General features: G+C 44.8%; 1 protein-coding gene across 1 annotated transcript in view; it reads left to right on the top strand.

Annotated features, from left to right (window-relative positions):
* LOC126271993 (mitoguardin) overlaps positions 1 to 16,150 on the top strand; it is a 1,260,603-nt gene that overhangs the window by 940,956 nt on the left and 303,497 nt on the right. The gene's annotated exons all lie outside the window — the stretch shown is intronic.

Genomic DNA, 16,150 nt, shown 5'->3' with positions numbered 1-16,150 from the left:
CTGATGACCTCAGCAGTTAAGTCCCATATCCGAAAAAATGAGGTTTTGCCATTCGTGCACCCAGCTTCGTCGTTGAGTACACCGTCGCAGCCGCTCCCGTCTGTGATGCAGTGTCAAGGGTAACCGCAGCCATGGTCTCCGAGCTCTTCGTGGAGATGTTAGTTGTCTTGCAAACGTCCCCATCTGTCGACTCAGGGATCGAGACGTGGCTCCACGATCCGTTACAGCTGTGCGGATAAGATGCGTGTCATCTCGACTGCTAGTCATACGAGGCCGTTGGGATCCAGTACGGCGTTCCGCATTACCCTCCTGAACCCACTGGTTCCATATTCTGCAATCGCGATAGGCTACAATCCGACCTTTATCAAAGTCGGAAACTTGATGGTACGATTTTCTCCTCCTTACACGAAGCATCACAACGTTTCACCAGGTAATGCCGGTCAACTGCTGTTTGTGTATGAGAAATCGGTTGAAAACTTTCCTCATGTCAGCACGTTGTAGGTGTCGCCACCGGCGCCAGCCTTGTGTGAATGCTCTGAAAAGCTAATCATTTGCATACCACACCATCTTCTTCGTGTCGGTTAATTTTCGCATCATCTTCGTGGTGTAGCAATTTTAATGGCCAGTAGTGTATTTTCAGTGTTTACAGACTTTTATTCTCAACTACTTGTATGAGAATTTAAATCCTCATACACTTATATGCCCGCGTATGACCCATGGACCTTGCCATTATTGGCGAGGCTTGCGTGCGTCAGCGATACAGATAGCCGTACTGTAGGTGCAAGCACAACGGAGGGGTATCTGTTGACAGGCCAGACAAACGTGTGGTTCCTGAAGAGGGGCAGGAGCCTTTTCAGTAGTTGCAGGGGAACAGTCTGGATGGTTGTTAACACTAACCAAAACGGCCTAGCTGTGCTGGTACTACGAACGGTTGAAAGCAAGGGAAAACTACAGCCGTAATTTTTCCCGAGGGCATGCAGCTTTACTGTATGCATGGAGAACTGAATCAGGCCACTCTCCGGACTGAAACCCACCACCACAACAACAACAACATACTTGTATGTCACTATTATACCAGTTCCTGTATTTTATTCTTATGTTTATTGTTCAGAAAGATTTCTTGGATTCCCTTGGATGACACCGATCACAGAAACATTCGATACAGAGAAACTCCGAACATCACGAGCGTTGTGGAGAGGCAGTTTTGTAACAGTGACATTTCTTCTTACGTATCTCACACAGAAAGAAATGTCTTTAACATTGCTGATGATTTCACATGGCAAACAATGCATAACAAATCACTTTACCGAAAACCAGCGCTTGCAACCGATTTCGATTCAAGGTACTGTTCAGGAATTTTATCGAAAACTATTTCAATAATTTTCTCATACTTCATTTTTTTTTTAATTTGTTCACCCGACATATAGTTACGAGACCAATAAGGACAACATTATTTCAATATACAATGGAAAATAGGTAAATATAGGCGTAAATTGTCGCCAGCACACCGGTCGGCAAAGAGGTAGCCTTAGATCGATAGTAGGCGCTGGATCAGGCTTGCCTATCAGGAGGGAGGCCAAATTCAGACTCGCAAGCAACGCGATGCCAACCCCTTCTCGACCACAAGTGTTGAGATCGCCGCCGCCGACCAGAGGGTGTCAGTTTCAGTCAGTAGCTCACTGGTTCTGTCTGAGTCACTAGCGCAATTGCTCAGCCACCGATGCACCAACTCGCACTACAGTTTGGCGTCTGTCATTCATCGAATAGCGAGACTTGTACTCACCAGCAGTAGATTATTATTGAAGAGCTTGTACCGCAATACATGGAAAAAGTTAAGTAGCACCTATCTGTTCAAATAAATAAAGAACCATGTTAATATATGTATGCAGTTGTGTTGTAGAAAGAGGATACCGGCCACCAGACAGTATCCTCTTCCTTGATTCCTGCGGTACAAGACTCTACAGTGGCAATGAGGACACTACGATTCGCGTAGTAATCTTCTACAGACATGGGTAGATAAATGAAAAATAAAAATAATAATTGGTCTTATAACACTGGGCGCAAAGCTGTGAAGCCGCGACTCTAGCCACTGCACCACCGCTTCGGTTCTGCTACTCATGCCCTGAAAGGCACATAAAGCAAATGGAAAACTTTGATCGTCGTTTCCTCAGAAACCCTCGAGTATAAATGGATAAGCTGGGACATGTGTTCGTTTATTTTACGCCACTTTCGCTGACCGAACATTGTGGAAAATTGGTTTATGGCACTTTCTGCGTCCTCCTCCTCCGCATATATTGTAATTTTATCATTTTAGAGTCTGTAGGGCCTAATGTTCGAATGAATGCATACCTTGAGAACTACTTCGTCGATTCTGTGAAACAAATCTTCTCTATTCGAAACTCTTTGTCTTCCATATTTTCAGAGTTGGCAGTATGGACCAAAACAAGCAAACAATATCCTGTCAACATGGGTTCTAAAGTGCATACCTTAAGAGCTATGAGCACTTTTTCGTCTTTTCTTCTGTGAAGCATCTCTTCTGCCGAACAAGTGCTCATACTGTAGCTCTTAATAACCCGTGAATGGTTGTTCGTGTCATATCCCCTAATATTGACCGTTCCTCCTCGGACATCCCGTATAAATTAAAGTCCCCCAACCACAATTTCTGTCTGTATGTGCAGGCTGATCTCAGGATTTTTGATATGGTTTCCACTGATAGGCGGTCTCTAGCAGCAGCCGATTACCATATTGACCCACCTTTGATGCTCATCTTCACTGAGATTAATTCACATTCAGATTTTCTGATAACTTCACGAGATATATCGAGTTCTTTACTGAAATAAATACGCCACAAACACTGGCAAATAAACTACCCATATGATAAATAATCCAGTATGAATTTAGCGTTTCGTTGCTGTTCATTTCCAGTTTCAACTAACTTTCTACTCCTAATACTATCTCGGCCATATTACGTTTAATAAGCAATAGTAATTCTGGACCTTACCATGGATGCTCCTGCAGTTTACTAATATCATATTAGCCGTTTCTGTTTCTTCGAGGTCGCGCATTCGCTGAGAGTAATGTTGGTGATCTATCGTCGATTTCTGCACAGAATTCATCACTGATCCCGAGGGGAGGGTTTACTAACATAAAAAATGGCAGCCTGTGCATGCCGTACTACTCAGCTACCCTAGTAGTCGCTCCCTGCGTTTAGTGCATGCCTGGCCTATTAACGGGAGTCCTACATCTCTCCCACGATAACGGTCGAGAAATAGTCATCGAGCCGCGGTGGCCGTGCGGTTCTAGGAGCTTCAGTCCGGAACCGCGGGACTACAGTCGCAGGTTCGAATCCTGCCTCGGGCATGGATGTGTGTGATGCCCTTAGGTTAGTTGGGTTTAAGTAGTTCTAAGTTCTAGGGGACTGATGACCTAAGATGTTAACTCCCATAGTGCTCAGAGCCATTTGAACCAACAGTCATCGAATACCATGGCAGAATCGTCTGACCCTCTGGTTTGAACCTTCCAGTCTGCTCCAAACAAAGGACAAAATGGTTCAAATGGCTCTGAGCACTATGGGACTTAACATCTGAGGTAATCAGTCCCCTAGAATTTAGAACTACTTAAACCTAAATAACCTAAGGACATCGCACTCATTCATGCCCGAGGCACGGTTCGAACCTGCGCCCGTAGCGGTCGCGCGGTTCCAGACTGAAGCTCCTAGAACCGCTCGGCCACACCGGCGGGCAACAAAGGACAACAATAGATTCTGAGTAAAATGATGCAGATAGTTAGCTTACCCTGCACCACCCTGCCTTCGCCAAATCGGCCATCTTTTGAAAGGAACTGAGGATGGCCTCAGGCTAAGCAGCATTCGTCATTCGTGCCGATATGAGCCACGATTAGCAGCCGGTTGCACCCACTGCGCTCAGTAGCCGCCAGCAGAGAAAAGCCACCGCCCCCTCCCCTCCAGTTATCCGAATGCACGCTGACGTCCTTTTCCACCTTCCTGATATTTCCCTGAGGGGCTCCATTACGCGCCGAAATTTGAGCTCCCTATGTCTACCATACCAGCCCTCTCCAGTTGTCCGGACTGGACAGGAAAATCGGCCCCTGCCCCAAGCGGGGAGGCATCCCGTGCTGGCTCAGAAATATTATCAAAACTGGGTATCATCTCGTACCTATTGCTAAGGCGTACGTTCTCAATTTCCCTTCAGGCCAGAGATGTGCGAATCCAGCACTGTCCGCCACTCACTCTCGAGTGAAGACAGGCTGGCCGGCCGTGGTGGCCGAGCGGTTCTAGGCGCTACATTCTCAAACCGCGCGACCGCTACGGTGGCAGGTTCGAATCCTGCCTCGGGCATGGATGTGTGTGATGACCTTAGCTTAGTTAGGTTTAAGTAGTTCTAAGTTCTAAGGGACTGATGACCTCTGAAGTTAAGTCCCATAGTGCTCAGAGCCATTTGAACCATTTTTGATCACTCGGGACTAATTGAGAAAGAACAAGCATACTCAAGCTGGGATGTACCCAAAATATAGACGAGAATAATAAACAAACACGAAAAATGTATTCTACAAGGTTCTGTCCCTGCTTAAATATATATATAACTGAAGTAAAACACGAAACACGTACTCCCGGAAGTTCTTATCACGTATTCAACCAGCATGGCCAAGAAATAAAGTACATGTAATACTAATTCTGAAAAAGGAACATGGAATTCGTAAATCCCATATATAGGTAAATAAAGACAGAAGGTACTGAAGGCCTGCCGGCCGGGGTGACCGAGCGGCTCTAGGCGCTACAGTCTGGAACCGCGCGACCGCTACTGTCGCAGGTTCGAGTCCTGTCTCGGGCATGGACGTGTGTGATGTCCTTAGGTTAGTTAGGTTTAAGTAGTTCTAAGTTCTAGGGCACTGATGACCGTAGACGTTAAGTCCCATAGTGCTCAGAGCCATTTGAACCATTTGAACTGAAGGCCTAGGAAGTAGTGATGCAGATAGATACTTTCATACTTTCTCTAAACTTCCTGGCAGATTAAAACTGTGTGCCGGACCGAGCCTCGAACGTGGGACCTTTGCCTTTCGCGGGCAACTGCTCTACCAGCTCTTTTCTTTTTCGTTGTGTTTGGTCGTTGCGGACGTCATATGTCATCCTGTCATGTTCGTTTTGTTGATCCATCCACTCAGTTTCTTTATTACAGAGGCCAACCAGCGCTCTGACTGAACACACTGACCTAGCGTGATGGCTATTTTTTTGTTCGTTTTCGTTCGTTGCATCTGCTCAGGGCGGACGTCGTAAGACAACCGTTTAAGTTCGTCGTTGATCTATTAACTGAGTTTTTTTTATTACCGAGGGCAGTTAACTCTCTGACCGAATACACTGAGCTACCATGCCGGCACCGACTGAGCTACCCAAGCACGACTCACGCCCCGTCCTCACAGCTTTATATCTGCCAGTACCTCATCTCCTACCTTCCAAACTTTACAGAAGCTCTCCTGTTGGTAGAGCACTTGCCCGCGAAAGGCAAAGGTCCCGAGTTCGAATCTCGGTCCGGCACACAGTTTTAATCTGCCAGGAAGTTTCATGGCAGCGTACACTCCGCTGCACAGTCAAAAATCTTAAGCTGGAGATACTTTCTCGTTTTTATATGATGAGCCGGCTGGGGTGGCCGAACGGTTCTAGGCGCTACAGTCTGGAGCCGCGCGACCGCTACTGTTCGAATCCTGGTTAGGTTTAAGCAGTTATAAGTTCTAGGGGTCTGATGACCTCAGAAGTTAAGTCCCATAGTGCTCAGAGCCATTTGAACCATTTTTAAATTATGGTGACCATGTTTACTAACGTAAATACATTATAGTTCCAAAAACGAAATTTGGAGTGAGTAGACGAGTGTGCACTTACATTAAACTTCCTGCTGATTAAAAACTGTGTGTCGGACCGAGACTCCAACTCGCGAACTTTGTCTTTCGCGGGCAAGTGCTATACCGACAGATGTAACCAGGGACGACTCACTACAGCTTTATTTCCGCGAATTCTTCATGTCCTATCCACTACAGCTTTATTTCCGCGAATTCTTCATCTCCTATCTACGGTGGAGCACTTGCCCGCCAAAGGCGAAGATAGCGAGTTCGAGTCCCGATAAGGGACACAGTTTTTAGTCTGCCAGTAAATTACCTTATCGTTCGATTGGATAAATTTTATTCACGACAGGAACCATGGGAAACAAATAATCGAATTCGGTGCAACAATATTTTGTCCGGTTCTTGGCAGACTGTGCAGGGCCAGCGACTTCGGTCACTGCAGGATGTTGAGGGACGCGAGGAGGAGGCAGAATGTCCTGCCGTCCACATACCCGCCGAGCACACACCGGAACACACACCTTCCCACATCCTGATTCCGTCCCTTCAAAGATCTTAGCACGCCAGCGATTGATATGCTGAAATCCAGAGGTAGAAACGAACTAATACACTCCTGGAAATGGAAAAAAGAACACATTGACACCGGTGTGTCAGACCCACCATACTTGCTCCAGACACTGCGAGAGGGCTGTACAAGCAATGATCACACGCACGGCACAGCGGACACACCAGGAACCGCGGTGTTGGCCGTCGAATGGCGCTAGCTGCGCAGCATTTATGCACCACCGCCGTCAGTGTCAGCCAGTTTGCCATGGCATACGGAGCTCCATCGCAGTCGTTAACACTGGTAGCATGCCGCGACAGCGTGGACGTGAACCGTATGTGCAGTTGACGGACTTTGAGCGAGGGCGTATAGTGGGCATGCGGGAGGCCGGGTGGACGTACCGCCGAATTGCTCAACACGTGGGGCGTAAGGTCTCCACAGTACATCGATGTTGTCGCCAGTGGTCGGCGGAAGGTGCACGTGCCCGTCGACCTGGGACCGGACCGCAGCGACGCACGGATGCACGCCTAGACCGTAGGATCCTACGCAGTGCCGTAGGGGACCGCACCGCCACTTCCCAGCAAATTAGGGACACTGTTGCTCCTGGGGTATCGGCGAGGACCATTCGCAACCGTCTCCATGAAGCTGGGCTACGGTCTCGCACACCGTTAGGCCGTCTTCCGCTCACGCCCCAACATCGTGCAGCCCGCCTCCAGTGGTGTCGCGACAGGCGTGAATGGAGGGACGAATGGAGACGTGTCGTCTTCAGCGATGAGAGTCGCTTCTGCTTTGGTGCCAATGATGGTCGTATGCGTGTTTGGCGCCTAGCAGGTGAGCGCCACAATCAGGACTGCATACGACCGAGGCACACAGGGCCAACACCCGGCATCATGGTGTGGGGAGCGATCTCCTACACTGGCCGTACACCTCTGGTGATTGTCGAGGGGACACTGAATAGTGCACGGTACATCCAAACCGTCATCGAACCCATCGTTCTACCATTCCTAGACTGGCAAGGGAACTTGCTGTTCCAACAGGACAATTCACGTCCGCATGTATCCCGTGCCACCCAACGTGCTCTAGAAGGTGTAAGTCAACTACCCTGGCCAGTAAGATATCCGGATCTGTCCCCCATTGAGCAGGTTTGGGACTGGATGAAGCGTCGTCTCACGCGGTCTGCACGTCCAGCACGAACGCTGGTCCAACTGAGGCGCCAGGTGGAAATGGCATGGCAAGCCGTTCCACAGGACTACATCCAGCATCTCTACGATCGTCTCCATGGGAGAATAGCAGCCTGCATTGCTGCGAAAGGTGGATATACACTGTACTAGTGCCGACATTGTGCATGCTCTGTTGCCTGTGTCTATGTGCCTGTGGTTCTGTCAGTGTGATCATGTGATGTATCTGACCCCAGGAATGTGTCAATAAAGTTTCCCCTTCCTGGGACAATGAATTCACGGTGTTCTTATTTCAGTTTCCAGGAGTGTATTTATTTGTGTGTTGAGAGGACGTGAGATCCGATGAAAGGAGATCATATTCTTTCAGTTCGAGGGAGGAAGCAATATATCGCCTGATGTTCTTAGACAGTAGAATCTAGGAATCACTGCATTATACACGACGCTTCCTTTCTGCCTTCCACCACTGCAGTGCTCCCTCACTTATTAAGCGACCACATGAACGGGCTTCTTTGGATCTTCTCTCTCTCTCTCTCTCTCTCTCTCTCTCTCTCTCTCTCTCTCTCTCTCCTGCTAATCCTACCTGGTAAGTGTCCGAAACTGACGAATAATACTCAAGAATCTGCCGAAGGATCCTCGAACGGTGCATAATTTGGTTACTGGATGTATCTTTCCATAGAAGCCTGTCTCAATGTTAGTATAACAAAACTTTTGTATCTAAAACTGTAAAATATTAGAGCTTGTGAGACAAACATTTTAATTAGTAGAGCAACAAGAGAGAAACATCTGGCTCATTCCATATTTCTGCCAATAATCTGATACGGGAAAATAGACAAATTATTATGATTATAAAAGTGCACATGGTGTTTGAACATGATAATAGAGCCCAGAAATCAGAATTTCTAACTTCGTAAAATGCCATTTTACCTCCAGCTGGTTAGTATGCGAACCCGAAAAGCGGCTGCATTGGGTTTGGAAGACTGAGAAGAAGAAGAACAAGTTCGCGACTAACCCAAGCTCTAAAATTTCTTATGTATACAGCATACATCTAACAACCTGACTCTTAAGTCCATAGCTTCATAGTTCTAGGAAGCAGACCAAGAGTTTAGCTTAGCGTTGAATAACTGATGATTGTATTTGGAGAAAGGAGAAGTGGCGCACAGGAAGAACTCTGGACCAGTATTGCGGACGATGCCAGTTGACATTCTAGTCTGTCCATCCACACTTTAGGTTTCCCGCGCTTTCCCTAAATCGTGTAAGGCTAATGTGGGTATGGTTCCTTTGAAAAGGCCCTTCCGATTTCTTTCCCAGTCTTCCCTCAATTCGAGTTTGTGCCCCGTCTCAAATTACACCAATCTTCAGAAAAACCTCGAACGACTAGAGATAGGATGTTCATATTCTCAGGACATGTGTATGTTCTGCAGAAATGATCAGCATTCCAGTCACCTCGGTTTATGCCCTGTTGCCTAGTAGGCACAGGGTCCGCCATGGACTCTGACAACTTGTTCCACGCGTGATGGCATACTGTGGTATAGCCACCCATGTCGCATTCATCTGGTTCCAAAATTCATCTGTGGTGGTTGGCATTGGTTCACAGCGCTGCACCCGTCTTTTCACCACATCCGACACATTTTCGATAGGCAACAAGTCTGGTGATATGGCGGGCCAGAGAAAAAGGCTGACAACCTGTGACAGCACGGAGGCACGTGTTCGTGTAGCAGCATGTGGTTGTGCATTGTCTTGCTGAAAAATGGCGTCTGGGGTGTAGTGCAGAGAGGATACGGCTAGGGGTCGTAGGATGTCATTCACGCAGGTCGCAGTGCCCTTGACACGCACAAACTGTGATTTATGATTGTATGAAGCAGCACCCCACACCATAAGACCTTGAGTTTGCGCTGAACGTCTTGTGTGAATGCAGTCACTGTGATGTCGCTCACCCTGTTTGCGGTGAACCAAAATGCGGCCATCATTTTCCAACAAACAGAATCCAGATTCGTCCGAAAACATTGCCTGAAGCCATTCGTGTCCCCACCGACAAGCTGAGAGGTGGATGACGTGCGCGTAACCCATGCGGTAACAAACGGCGATGGACTGTCATCACTCATAGTGTACAATTGAAACGTCCCCTTTGAAAAATTATGAAAGACTGTGCTGGCAAACTTCTAGGTTGTTTGTTTTTTCAAACGGCTGAGCAAAGCTCAACGTACTCAAACAGTTTCTCTTTACTTATTCTGATCATCAATAAACTGACACAATAATTTTTAGCGCAACGCAATCTGACTTTAAAATATCCCTACAAAATAATGGCTCTAACTAACGATAACCTATACCTTGCATGTATCACTTACCTCACAAAAATCTTCGTTGCTCGAACTACTGCAACGCAGCGAGCGGCAATACTGCTAGCTAAATAAAAGATTATGACCACTGAAGGCACTAACTACTGATAGGCATTGTTAGCGAATGAAAGATTTTATAATATATCAGTTCATGACATCCAGTCTTACAAATTTACTTTTTCTGACGGAAACATCGTCCGCTCTCAAAACTCTGGCATCTCTCTCCCCACATCCACCACTGCTGGCTGCTCACCTCCAACTGCCCAACTCTACGCGCTGTTTACAGCCAACTGCCCTACACTACACAAAAGAATATTCCAACAATGAGTCCAACCAGCCACAGACTGCACACAGCACAGTCAGTGATTTTCATACAGAGCGCTATGTGGCGTTACCAACCTAAAAACCTAAATAGCCTACTTACACGATGTGTTAGTTGCGTCAGGGCCGAGGAGGACGCACATGTGTGCTTCAACATTGCTCTCTGGGTGCTGTAAACTGAGCTATCTCAACGTTTTCTACGGTCCCGTGAACCATTCTGCACACATCCGGTGCTTTGCCGAAACACTTCGTCCCACAAGAGCAGTAATTTCCCTGATGGATGCGTCACATTCTTTCATACCAATAACGCGCTCTCTTTCAAACTCACTAATTTGTCGGTGCGGTTCGCGCATACGTCTGTGAGGCATACAGCACGCCTGCTCAAGTTACACAGGTCCATTACCATCGGTTTATAGCGACAAAGAGAGCTGAGGCGCATTTTACCGGTAGGTGGTGTTACGCTGCGATATTGACGTCGATCTTGAATCCGCTGGCCGACATGGTTTAAATGCTAATAATTTCTGCCGAATTTACTAATGTACATGTCTTGTGAATATGAACGTCCTATCTCTAGTCGTATAGGGCGTGGTTTTTTTACATGAGTGTACTCCATTCTGGAAACGACTTTCAACCGTAATCTTCCTTCCATTCTAACTCAGTTGCCAACATATGTAAATGGCGTAATGGATATCAGAGGGAGATCCTTCAGGCTGTTCGTGGATGATGGTGTTGTATAGCGAAAGTCCTAATGCTAAGAAACTGTAGTGAAACTTGGGATGACCTGCGGAGGATCAACGTTTGGGGCGGAGACTTGCAGACCCAGGGGCGGTTCGGAACACGTTTCCAGATAAGCTACTTATCATTTAGCGGCTGTCCTCCCCTTCCCCTCCCCTCTCCTCTCCCCTCTCCTCTTTTTCCCTTATTTCATTCAAGAGTAGCGTCATGGTGGTTTTCTTGCTGAATGTGCTGGCTTGTACAAGCGCTTGACAGACACCAAAGGCAACGCTTTGTTGATGTAGCCATCCTCCTCTGTCTCTCGCCACCTTTACAGCTAGCTTGTAGTTTCTGCTGTTCATTCTACTGATGACACTTGGTGATACTAATCTTCTGGGCCTGTCTCTTAAATTTTTCAGGGATTTTTTCTTCTAAGATTTTTTTAATGAAGCTGTAAAGTCGAATAAGGTGTCCAGTTAATTTAGTTCTCTTTGTATTTTTTAAAATTTTTATGATTTGATTTTGATGATTATTTTGTATTGTTGCTAGTTTTCTAGATTGAGTTTTTAATTTTTCTTTATTTATTTACTTACTTATTTTTAGTCTAGATTAATTCCCAATTTAAGTTGAAATTACATTAACTGATGCCTTTTCCTCTTTATATTTTTTACTGTTTTTTCATTACATTTTCTTTCTCTGTTCTCCTGTGGTCCTTTTGAAAATCTGCTAAGGCTGCTATATCTTGAGCAAATCCAGTAGAATGCATCTATTTATCATTAATGCTGGTCCCTTTTGTTCCACTTTTCGTTGCTTATATTACACTTTCCAGAAATAAATTAAATAAAGATGGAGGGAGAGAGAGAGAGGGCCTCTTTCTTAGTGCTATTATTCCCTATTTCTGTACTCTGATTTTCTTAGAGATTGATAATCACTCTTTTTGTCCCCCCAATTTGCTACAATTTCATTTAATTTTCCAATTAGTCTTTTCCAGTCCGCTCTATTAAAATCGTTCTCTAGGTCAATGAACTCGTTATAAGTTTCCCTATTCATCTATTTCCTTTGCTGTCCCTAAATCCGAATTGATCATCTCCTAAATATTGGTTAGTTTTAACTTTTAATCTTCCCATAACACTGTTAAATGAAATTCTGAAGCACGGCATAGTAATACCAAGGTTATGTAATTTGTACACTTATTGATGTTTCATTTCATAGCTATGGCAACTGTTTTGTTCTTTATAAGTACCATTGATAATGTTACATTTCCATAGCAGTCTCTCAGAAAGTTTTACAGTTGTTCTACCGCTCTACCTTTAATAACTTAGCGAGGCTATAATCTGTTCCAACCGCTTTATGCTTATGAAATGAGTGTGTGTGAAATACGAAGAGCTCTTTCTACAGTTCACTAGCAAGGGCTGTGACAAGCGCCCCGACGTAGTCTGTAGTTTTTTGATGTGAGATACATATGGCTTTCCTATCGTATAGTTTATTAGTGAAATATTATGCTTTTACAACTGTTATCTTTTGCAATTTATGTAAAGTAGAGAAAATGACAAATTTCAATAATTAATGCTCAACATCTTTCTGTTGCAGGTACGTAATTGCTGAATCGAAATACCATTTCCAGAGGGGGTGAGTAACAGTGTTTAGATATTAGATTTCTGTATTTATGCTGGGATATTAAAGGTCCTGCATGTGAGAGTAAATTTCTCTGGCGTTGTCTACAGAATTTATGTTCCGAAGACATAGTGGTGACATTTGTTAATAATGACTTGATTCTCGGAAACTTAATTATGAAAATTCGAGTATGTGTTGCGTATGTGAGGAGTATAGATATGTATTGCGAAGTCTGGTAGTTTATTCGTATTCGTGAACGACGCAGTCGTTGAGTAACATTTTGGCATAATATGCAGATAGCGTTTGTCGTTCTGGCGTAATAACACAGCTGAAAAATAATTTCTCTAACATACTTGACAGACGCATGTAAGCCCTTGAAGTAAAATAGTGCTCTCACACTGTAACAGGACACAGAGGCTAGCTTATTCTGCGTGCATCCTTTGTGGTTGTTTGACGATTACTTCGAAACTGCCTAAACACCATCTCCTTTCCCGTGTAAGCTCGAATGCGTTTACAGTGAAATTCGTAAACGATTGATTATTCTCTGCTTACGTGATATGCCTCTCATAAAATTATTGGATTTATTATGTAGAAAATTTGTTTTTTGTGTGTTGTTTAATACACATTTCACCAAAAAGGAGGAAGTTGGGGTTTTAACGTCCCTTCTTCAATGAGATCAGTGTAAGCTTGTATTAGAAGAAGACGGAGTATCTTTTAAAAGGAACTATCCAGGCATTTGCCCTGTTATTTTCGAAGGAACCACCCAAAATTAAGTAAGATTAAGCTGTATCTTCCCACCGAAGAGGATATCGTTAGAGACGGAGCACAAGTTCGTATTGTGGAACGTTGAGGAAGGAAATACCCCACATCTTTCTCAAATGAACCATCCTGGTATTTGCCTGAAATTATTTAAGGAATTCACAGCAAACCCTAATCTGTATGGTCGTATGAGACTCTGAAATATCTATCAGATACCAGAAAAATCTCGTCGTTAAACCAAACTAATATTGCAGTCGCCAAATATGTGTTTTCACTTCGTTGTCACTCGAGATACAATAAAAGTAAACGGTTTCGGTTTAGGTGTGTCTAGCGTTATTTTCACAACATTCCCTTAGAGGAAGTAAGGGTCTAATATCTCTAATAAAGGGCTTGTTTGTGTCGAAGTGCCGAAATTTATGTGGCACACAGTACAATAAATTGCTCTTCCTTCTCGATCGTTAGTAAAGACGACGATAAGTACACTGCAGAGGCGATGTGGCGCCTCGCCTTGGCCATCAATGGTGCGTTTCATGTAATGTCTTACGGGGCAAAGCGGGCTTCTGATCTGGACATGATAGTAGCACGAGAAGCACGAAGACGAGGAAGTAACAGCATGAACTCCAGTGTTCTAACACGCTAAACGTGTATATGCTGGGAATCTGCATAGCACAACAACTGAACATTGATCAGCGGTATTTTTTGCCAATACTCATGGCACACTCTGACAATATTTATTCCTGTTATAATATGCATGAAACATTCTTTCGTTTGCATAAACCACTGGCCACTTTTATTCCGATGGATCATTTTTATGATTTTTTTTTTAAGTAACTATATTGCCTCGTTCGCAATCTGCTTTCTTTCATTCTAGCACCAAATTACATAGAGAGAATATTTTTTCCTCATAGTTTCCTTGCTAACTGTGAAGTGCAGCTCTGTGCGACAAAAGATGCAAAGTGCTCGCAAAGGTGGTACTTATTTGCATTGTTCACTGTATCGCAGAAATATCTGTCTAATAAGACTTTTATCCATGTCGTCATTGGTATAATTATTGTGTGCACTTTGTTTCTAGAAACTTAATATCCATCTCTGCTCAACATCATGAACTCCCTATCTTAGTTTACAGACCATCGGCTTACTTAGCTTTAATATTAGGCCTGCGCGTTCTATCGCCTCCTCCATCAGCACCGTCATTCTTCTATACTTCTCCAACAATAAATTTAATGAGGTGAACAGCAAGCGGTCGCGGCAGCACACAAAGGCATTTTCCGCGCCAGCACTGCGAGGTAGCAATGCTCACGGCTTTGAACAGGAGCGTCGCTGTACCTAGTCACTCGACCGAGTTGGTTTTGGGCATTTGCGAGTAATCTCCATTACTAAAGCGCTAACACGGTCACCCCATCCCAGGTCCACGTTCCCTATCTGACGGGTTTCGGGTCAACAAGAATTTGATTTTGCATATTTCTTACGGTCATTAGCCGAATTTAAAAATTTCAGATGCCGTCATATTCTACTCATTAATATTATGTTAATGATTTCACACGGCAACTCAAGTATAAAAGTTAAGAACTATGTATGCGTCAGGAGGCTGCGCGTAAATTACCCAGACTATATTGATCCAGTATTTGAGAATGACAACATTCACGACTTCCGAAAAACATTACACACAATTTCAAACGCCGCTGACACGGCCCACAAAATGATGAGAAGGAAAACGTTTACCGCTCACTACTTTTTCGCTGTTCATGCAGTTTAGGTTTCGAGTTTTTCATTAGTCTTTGGATGAATAATCCGTAACTAATAAAACCAACATAATTATGGGTTTATGTCGTCGGCCTTAAAGGTTTCACGTGCTTAACATCAAATGTTTAACTCCCGTACTAATTGTAAAATAATCAGACATTAGAAAATGTTTCATGCATCGGAGTGTCAATCTTTAAAGAATTGGGGTTAGTGGAGTGTATACAGGAGTTGGACAAAAGTGTTGAAACACTGCGAGGAATGCATGGTTCAAAAAATGGCTTTGAGCACTATGGGACTTAACGTCTTAGGTCATAAGTCCCCTAGAACGTAGAACTACTTAAACCTAACTAACCTAAGGACGTCACACACATCCGTGTCCGAGGCAGGATTCGAACCTGCGACCGTAGCAGTCCCGCGGTTCTGGACTGCAGCGCCTGGAAACGCACGGCCACCGCGGCCGGCAGGAATGCATGCTTCAAAATAAACGCAGGTTGCGATGTTGTTTTTGGCCACCAACAGCCTCCTCCCTCAATGCATTGCAAGTGCCAGTCGTGGTCTGAACAATGTTCTGTGTGGTCGTGAGTCCATTACGTCGGAGCCAAGCGAATTGAAATGTGGGCAAATCGTTGGCGCTCGTAAGATGGGTGCTTCCATAACCAAGGTAGCCAAGTGTTTGGTATTTCAAGAGGAAAGTTGTCAAAAATTTATACAGCGGAAGCGCATCCGCTAAATCACAACGCGGACGAAATCGCGTGTTGAGTGATCGTTACAGACGATCATGGAAGAGGATTCTGACGAACTGTAAGGGGACGATAGTTGCAAAACTCAATGCAGTGCAGAACTGAATGTCGAACTGTCAGCACCGAAACAACACGGAGGGAGCTCGATAAGTCGGGAATTGCAGGGTGAGCTGGAATTCCAAAACCTCTCATTAGTGATGCAAATACACATAACAGTAAAATAATGGTATCCAGCGATATAACCTGGACTGTGGAGCAATGGAAGGAAGTCACAGAGACGTGGAACTTAGAGAGAGGCAGATTTCGGTGTTAAGGGCCTTACTCAGTTAAAGTTGGTTGCTCAGTTAAAAC

Source organism: Schistocerca gregaria, chromosome 5, assembly GCF_023897955.1.
Source record: "Schistocerca gregaria isolate iqSchGreg1 chromosome 5, iqSchGreg1.2, whole genome shotgun sequence".
Classification (NCBI taxonomy): Eukaryota; Metazoa; Arthropoda; class Insecta; order Orthoptera; family Acrididae; genus Schistocerca; species Schistocerca gregaria.
Note: the sequence above shows the minus strand (reverse complement) of the source record. Positions and strands in the feature narration are given on the sequence as shown.